This window comes from Theropithecus gelada, chromosome 16 (genome assembly GCF_003255815.1).
Source record: "Theropithecus gelada isolate Dixy chromosome 16, Tgel_1.0, whole genome shotgun sequence".
In the NCBI taxonomy this organism is placed as follows: Eukaryota; Metazoa; Chordata; class Mammalia; order Primates; family Cercopithecidae; genus Theropithecus; species Theropithecus gelada.
Genome location: NC_037684.1, coordinates 13,875,960 through 13,884,604, shown reverse-complemented (window position 1 = coordinate 13,884,604; position 8,645 = coordinate 13,875,960). Strand labels below are relative to the sequence as shown.

The following is an 8,645-nucleotide window of genomic DNA, read 5'->3' as shown; positions in this document are numbered from 1 at the left end:
TGGCTCCTTTTTTTTTTTTTTTTTTGAGATGGAGTTTCACTCTTGTTGCCCGGGCTGGAGTGCAATGGCACGATCTCGGCTCACTGCAACCTCCACCTCGCAGGTTCAAGCAATTCTCCTGCCTCAGCCTCTCTAGTAGCTGGGAGTATAGGCATGTGCCACCACGCCCGACCAATTTTGTATTTTTAGTAAAGACAGGGTTTCTGCATGTTGGTCAGGCTGGTCTCGAGCTCCCAACCTCAGGTGATCCGCCTGCCTCGGCCTCCCAAAGTGCTGGGATTACAGGCGTGAGCCACTACACCCAGCCAGTCATGGCTCTTTACAGCCTTGACCTCCCAGGCTCAATCAATTCTCCCACCTCAGCCTCCCTGGCAAGGACCAGCATGAACCACCATACCTGGCTAATTTTCTAATTTTTAAAGACGGTCTCAATATTTTGCCCAGGCCGGTCTTAAATTCCCGGGCTTGAGCGATCCCACCTCGGCCTCCCAAAGTGCTGGTATTACGGGCGTGAGCCACCATGCTGGGCATTCCCAAAGACTGAGGCGGGGCACAGCGGCTCATGCCTGTAATCCCAGCCTTTTGGGAGGCCAAGACAGGATCACTTGAGGTCAAGAGTTCAAGACTTGCCTGGCCGGCATGGTGAAACCCTATCTCTACTAAAAATACAAAAATTAGCCAGCTGTGGTGGCGTATGCCTGTAATCTCAGCTACTTGGGAAATAGGAGAGTCACTTGAACCCGGAAGGTGGAGGTTACAGTGAGCCGAGATCGTGCCAGTGCACTCCAGTCTGGTCAACAGAGCAAGACACCATCTCACCAAAAAAAAAAAAAAAAAAAAAAAAAAGACTGAGCATCTGATATACATGCAAGAATTTGACGACATTGCATTCACTCCTTCAGAAGCAAAGATATATTTTAAAATGCTTTCTTAGCATATGCGCTTTTGTTTTCTAGCAGATACTCCATCAAACTTTTGATAAGTGAAAAATTTACTGAAGAAACCAAAAAAAGTTTCTTAACTTCCCCACCTGAAAATATTGACATTTACTAATTTATTTTCATTATAAAGAATATTGGGCCGGGCGCGGTGGCTCAAGCCTGTAATCCCAGCACTTTGGGAGGCCGAGACAGGCGGATCACGAGGTCAGGAGATCGAGACCATCCTGGCTAAACTGGTGAAACCCCGTCTCTACTAAAAAATACAAAAAACTAGCCGGGCGAGGTGGCGGGCGCCTGTAGTCCCAGCTACTCGGGAGGCTGAGGCAGGAGAATGGTGTGAACCCGGGAGGCGGAGCTTGCAGTGAGCTGAGATCCGGCCACTGCACTCCCGCCTGGGCGACAGAGTGAGACTCCGTCTCAAAAAAAAAAAGAATATTGGTTATCACGGTTGCTCATGCCTGTAATTCTAGCACTTTGGGAGGCCAGGGCGGGCAAATCACTCCTGAGCCCAGGAGTTCGAGACCAGCCTGGACAATATAATGAGACCTCTCTACAAAATATTTAAAAGTTAGCCAAGTGTGATAGCATGTGCCTATAGTCCCAGGCTGAGATGGGAGGATCGCCTCATTAGTGAGCCGTGATTGTGTCACTACTGCAGCCTGAGTGACACAGACCCTGTCTCAAAAAATATATATATAAATACTAAAGAATCTGGAAGGTAAAGAGGAGAAAAGGGAGTATCGGCTTTTAACACTTGTTACAAGGTCAGTCTAGAAAATCCAGTGAGATTTGCTGGGTAAATAGGTTTTAAACCATGAAAAAATTGATGGCATGCAAGATCTTCCTCAGTAGACCTGAGAATCTCATTTCTGTTAAAAAAAATACAAAAAAAAAAAAAACTGCTTCATTTTATTCATAAATAATTGTTCAAGGTGCTACAAAAAATTAAAACTAAGCAGGAGTTTAAAGTTTTTGAAAGCCAAGTAACATCTCTAACATTTATTGAAGTCTCTCCAGTATTTACACAACATAAAGGAGATACTACACACAAAACCCTCGTATCTGAAGATAAATTCCTTTATTCTCAAAGACAAGAAAAAAAAGCACATCATGTACTTTAAACTTGAGAAGCAATTGAGTCATTTGTGTCTGGTGGACAGGAGCTAGGGATCATGTCCCTTTCCAACAAGGCCAAGAGTTCACCTGAGGTAATGCGTTTGCCTTGGGGGTGAGGCCTTGAATTGCAGCAAATAACCTACATGTATTTGCATATTTAACCAGTACGCTTAAGAAGGGTTATACAAAAACCTGTTCCAGACAGCTGCTTACTCATTGCCTTTAAAATTGCATGGCGCTGGGATTGGCAGGTGCCAACTGTTTGCTCATTCTCTTTGACCCACTAGCCTTGCAGTTTGCTGTGTGGGTGTTGATACTCCTAAATTAAAGCAGGGAAGGGGTGGTTTTAGATGGCTTTTAACACCTGCTCTCCACCCAAGCACCCTGGATTCATTTGATATCTGGATTCTAATTCTGTCGTCAGGAGACTGGCCCAAACCGTGACCCAGAGAGAAGTGAGTCAGTTGCAAGTGGCTGGCTGACTCTATGGGAACAGAAATAAAATGCAGCTTAGAGGGTTTGTCAGCCAAATCCACAAATGTGTGGCTTTTTGAAACATTGGACATCTGTTCCTCTTAATTTAAAATAAACTTCTTTTTTTTTTTTTTTTTAAAGCACAAAGTTGCTTGGCTCCTTGTTTCTTTGTGTCAGCAGCAGTTGCTGCTCTAATTTAGGAACCCTAGGATCTGATTTAGGACATTTGGAATCTTTAAGGCACATTCGGTCTAGAAAGTGGAACCGAATTGCTTTGGGAAGGCAAGAGGATGATTTTACAGTATAGGGTTTGTGTGGAAATCCCCTTCAGCAGTAATCAACCCAGGTGTCCGACCTGTTTGTTAACCATTTCCAAATGACTCAGAGGACCTAGAGGGAGGGCTTGAACACACCCCAGCACTGTTTCTACAATTTAGCCTTTATTTGCATTGGAAACCACATTCCTGAATTCTTGAGGGGGCAGGCTCTGGCTTATTCTGGGCAACTGACTTCAAGTGGGACCCCTGAGCTACCTATGTAAGCGCACAGTCAGCCATCCCTGGAGAGTTACCAGGGAGGAGGATCTTTCTGTGCATCTTGCTTTGATGACCTCCATCCAAAGCCCTTTGAGGAACAGTTTTGTTTATTCAAGGAGCCCTTGGCAGGTCACTCCTCCCCTACCACAAATCTAATCCAAATGTGGCATTTTCCTTCGAGGCCATCTATCCCCTTTGGGGGACAAAACACATCAGCTTTTCCCTTCAGACCACTTTTGACTGAAGCAGTAATCAACATTGCTTAATTTTGTTCCTGTCTGTTTCTAGTGGGGAAAAAATGCTGCAGGGGAGTGAGGCAGTTAGGGATTTGAAAACAGGGATGGTGCCGCCTGAAGGTGGGGAATGACTTAGATCACTGTCTTCCTTTGGCTCCTCACCATGTTGTGTGGAGGAAACAAAAAGCAGCTCAAGTTCACTCCTCTTGGCAGTAGTGCAGAAGCTTGGCTCGCCACGGCCCTGGAGAACCATGTTTTTCCCAACTTTTTTTTTTTTCTTTTGAGACGGAGTTTCACTCTTGTTGCCGAAGCTGGAGTGCAGTGGCGCAATCTCGGCTCACTACAGCCTCCACCTCCCGGGTTCAAAGCGATTCTCCTGCCTCAGCCTCTCGAGTAGCTGGTATTACAGGTGCATGCCCCCACACTCAGTTAATTTTTTGTAATTTTTTTCAGTAGAGACGGGGTTTCATCGTGTTGGCCAGGCTGGTCTCAAACTCCTAACCTCAGGTGATCCACCTGCCTCGGCCTCCCAAAGTGCTGGGATTACAAGCATGAAGCACTGCACCCGGAACACAAAAAAATTTGAGTGTCATTCTTGTGCAGGGGCCGTGCTAATCTTCTGTATGTTGTTCCAATTTTGGTGTATGTGCTGCCAAAGCGAGCCCCCAGCTTCTTTTCATTAGTTAAAAAGATGAAGGCTGAGACTAAGACAAGGAGGCTTTTCTCTGCCCTTCACTTTTTAGTGCACCTCACAGTCACTTGCACTTGAGTAAGGATTGCTAAACCTCTCTCAGAGCTGCCAGATGTTCCTGCCTAGTGTCATGTTGTTGGTTCTTCAGACACCTCTTCATTCTGCCCATTGCACCAGCCCTCTCCCACCTCCATGTTCCCTCTGTGGTAATTTCTTTGTACACAACAACCACACGGAACACCAGCAATCAAGATTAGCTCCCAGGAACTCTGGCGTGCCCTGTACCAGGAAGCACAGTGGATTACTACAACTTTTGATAATGATTGTTTGCTTTGTACCAGGCATTATTTTCAGGCCTGTTTCACATGTATTGTACTTAACAACGCCATGAGGAAATTAAGGCAGGGTGGTTCAGTAATTTGTCAAGGGAAACAAGGAAGCAGAGCCGGCAGCAGAGGCCTTCTGGCTCTGAACCACTCTGTTCTGTAGAAATCAGTGCAAAAGTCCAAGCTTCAGCATACTTGTTTCATCTTGTGATCACAGGTAGTTGATGAAGAAAGGAAGATAACAGAAAATCAAGGCCACAACCTGAATTTTTGCTATTTAAATAGATGAGCAGCCTTTACACTTCTCTATATCACAGGGTTGGAAAAAGCCAGCTCCATTCTTAGCCATCCATGTCAGCAGATTCCCAGAGTGGTGTTTACTCTAATTATGATTTAAAAGCAAGGTTTTTTGTTTGTTTGTTTTAAGGAGACAGGGTCTCCCAAGTTGCCCAGGCCAGACTTCAACTCCTGGGCTCAAATCATCCTCCTGCCTCAGTCTCCCGAGTAGCTGGGACTATAGGCACTCACCACCACACTTGGGTAAAAGTAATTTCTATTTCTACAGTCCTTTTTTTTCCTTTTTCAATGAAAAAGAAAAACTAATGTCTTGAGTTTGGGTTTTGTTTTGAGACAGGGTTTCACTCAGTTGCCCAAGATAAAGTACAGTGGTACGATCACAGCCACAGCTGACTGCAACCTCCACCTCCCAGGCTCAAGCAATCCTCCCACCACAGTCGCCCCACTCCCCGCCAGTAGCTGGGACTACAGGACTGTGCCACCGCAGCCAGCTAATTTCTGTATTTTTTTTTTTTTTTTAGTAGAGACAGGGTTTCACCACGTTGGCCACGCTGGTTTTAAACTCATGAGCTCAATCAATCCACCTGCCTTGGCCTCCCAAAGCACTGGAATTACGGGTGTGAGCCACTGCACTTGGCTAGGAAACCCTGTTCTGATCTTTCCTCGTCAGCAATGATCTCGTCACACTTCTTTTCTTATGGCCCTCACCTCACTCTGTGTGATAGTTATCTGTATACAGGCATAAAATCCCTAAGAAGACTGCGGGCTCCTGGAGGGAGATCTGTATCGTCCTTTGTCTCTTCTTCACAGCACCTCACACCAGTGGGGATTTAAAAAGTGAATACAGCCGGGCGCGGTGGCTCAAGCCTGTAATCCCAGCACTTTGGGAGGCTGAGACGGGCGGATCACAAGGTCAGGAGATCGAGACCATCCTGGCTAACATGGTGAAACCCCGTCTCTACTAAAAAATACAAAAAACTAGCCGGGCGAGGTGGCGGGCGCCTGTGGTCCCAGCTACTCCGGAGGCTGAGGCAGGAGAATGGCGTAAACCTGGGAGGCGGAGCTTGCAGTGAGCTGAGATCCGGCCACTGCACTCCAGCCTGGGCGACAGAGCCAGACTCAGTCTCAAAAAAAAAAAAAAAAAAAAGTGAATACAGGGCTGGGCACCATGGCTCATGCCTATAATCCCAGCACTTTAAGAGGATGAGGCGGGAGGATCACCTGTTGCCAGGAGTTCAAGACCAGCCTGGCCCAACATGGCCAAACCCTGTCTCTACTAAAAATACAAGTTAGCTGGGCCTGGTGGTGCATGTCTATAATCCCAGCTACTCGGGAGGCTGAGGCATGAGGATCGTTTGAACCCGGGAGGCAGAGGTTGCAGTGAGCCAAGATTGCACCACTGCACTCCAGCCTGGTTGACCAGGGACATAGTGAGACCCTCCCAAACAAACAAAAAAACAAAAGTTTCCTGAGGGGAGTAGTATTTGAATTGACAAGGTAGGGGTAGTGAAACAAAAGGTATTCTAACCAGAAAAAAACTCAGACATCAGGAAAGAACAAATAGGGGGCTCTGTGTAGGGTGGGGAGAAAGACAGGATCAGGTTTTCCACCCGAGTCCTCTGTAGCTCTGCCTTAGCTCGCTGTTTAGTTTCCTTAAAGTACCGACCTAATTCGCAACTAGTTTGTCTATTTTCTTGCCTTTGGGCTGCTTGCCACACTAGAACATAAGTCCGATAAAAAGAAAATAAATCTTGGGACCCCAAAATCACTAAGCCAAAGAAAAGTCAAGCTGGGAACTGCTTAGGGCAAAACTGCCTCCCATTCTATTCCTTAAAAAGACAGCTACTAAGATTTTGCCGGGCGCGGTGGCTCACGCCTATAATCCCAGCACTTTGGGAGGCCGAGGCGGGCGGATCACAAGGTCAGGAGATCGAGACCATGGTGAAACCCCGTCTCTACTAAAAATAGAAAAAAATGAGCCGGGCGCAGTGGCGGGCGCCTGTAGTCCCAGCTACTCGGGAGGCTGAGGCAGGAGAATGGCGTGAACCCGGGAGGCGGAGCTTGCAGTGAGCCGAGATTGCGCCACTGCACTCCAGCCTGGGCGACAGAGCAAGACTCCGTCTCAAAAAAAAAAAAAAAAAAACAAAAATTAGCCGGGGGTAGGGACAGGTGCCTGTAACCCAGCTACTCAGGAGGCTGAGGCAGGAGAATTGCTTGAACCCAGGAGGCGGAGGTTGTGGTGAGCCAAGATCGCGCTATTGCACCCTAGCCTGGGCAACAAGAGCGAGACTCCATCTCAAAAAAAAAAAAAAAAAATTAGCTGGGCAGGTTGGAACTCTACTGTGGCTCCAGCTACTGGGGGGGTTGAGATGGGAGGATCACTTGAATCCCAGGAGGCAGAGGTTGCAGTGAGCCGAGATTGCGCCACTGTATTCCAGCCTGGGTAACAGAGAGAGACTACATCTGAGAGAAAAAAAAAAAAAAAAAAGGCAAAGAAAGACCCAAAGAGCCCCTGAAAAGACATCAGTGCCCATCACCATGCCAGGAATATAAAGGAGGCAAGTCTGAGGAAGACAGACTACTCTGTTTTGAACATGTGGAGGGGCGATAATGACCAATAAGGATGGTGGGGCCTGTAATATGTCTGTATCTCAGGTTTCCTAACTCCTAAATTCCTAGTGAATGTGCCGTTCTTGACACCACACCGTAACTTCTGTCAGTGAATAAGCTGGACTTCTTCAGAGAATTCTGCAGGGTAGTATGTCCTTAAGCCTTGTTATGTGGTGCTGTTGTTAAAGAGCTAGCACTGTGACTGGACCTTAGGGCCACAGTAAACTTTTGAAATTCCTCTCCCCAGTATCCTGCTGGCTTAACCAATGGCCCCTCCCTTTTAGAACTGAGAGGATGGTAGTTCCTGGAAAGATCATCTGTCTTTATAAGGAGAAAAGTTTGGTAATGTGATTTCCTGTATGTTTCTACCGGAGTCCACGATTCCAGCAGTGCTAGCCTAGACAGCAGTGGCTGCCACCTAGAACCCAGGGGTCAGGAGTGCTCCTAAGTCAGCGTGAGGGCATCTTCCCAACTGCCTTTGCCAAGCCAGAAGGCAGAATCATGACTTTGTTACACCTTCTGGAGCATGTGGTCCAGGCGGCTTTCCATTTGGCTGCTTTGGTGCTGAGGCTGTTTACATGTTTCAGTAAATGAGTTATTGCTTATTGAAGTTGGCTGGCTAGGAGCTCAGAATAAACAACATATGACCACAATGACACCACTCTCCAGGAGCACCAGAGTTCAGAGGGAGAGATCTGCTTGTATGTTCCACTCCCACGTGGGTGCGTCGTTCTCAAAGCCTGGGAGGACTGGGGTGTCACTGTTCCTGGCTTTCTGATGGAATCAGACATAATGAGATGCCTTCCTGGTAGAAAGTGTGTATGAAAGTACTTTGCACAATTTCAGAAGGAAAAGGGGGGGGGGCACTGCTTTTAGAAAAATGTAAGAGATCAAAGGAGTTTTCAGATGTTCTGCATTTTCTTTTCAATTATAAAGAATTCATCTGAGCATAAAAGACTCCCTGGTCTCTGTAGGAAGAAGTAAAAACTTCTTTCATACACAAAAGTTTTCCTACTTTATATACTTCTTTTTAGACTACTTCATTTATGTTTTGTGGTATATTTATTAGTCTTCCCTGGAGTAGGCAGTGTTCATTAGAAAATGTTGAGACAGTTGGCCGGGCGCGGTGGCTCAAGCCTGTAATCCCAGCACTTTGGGAGGCCGAGACGGGCGGATCACGAGGTCAGGAGATTGAGACCATCCTGGCTAACACGGTGAAACCCCGTCTCTACTAAAAAACACGAAAAAAAAAAACTAGCCGGGCGAGGTGGCAGGCGCCTGTAGTCCCAGCTACTGGGGAGGCTGAGGCAGGAGAATGGTGTAAACCCGGGAGGCAGAGCTTGCAGTGAACCGAGATCGCGCTACTGCACTCCAGCCCTGGCGACAGAGCGAGACTCCGTCTCAAAAAAAAAAAAAAA

The 8,645-nt window shown here is 46.9% G+C and overlaps 1 pseudogene; it reads right to left on the bottom strand.

Moving 5' to 3' along the window:
• Positions 1-3,877: 3,877 nt before the first annotated feature.
• Positions 3,878-3,968, bottom strand: LOC112610429 (annotated as a pseudogene).
• Between the last annotated feature and the right edge of the window lie 4,677 nt (positions 3,969-8,645).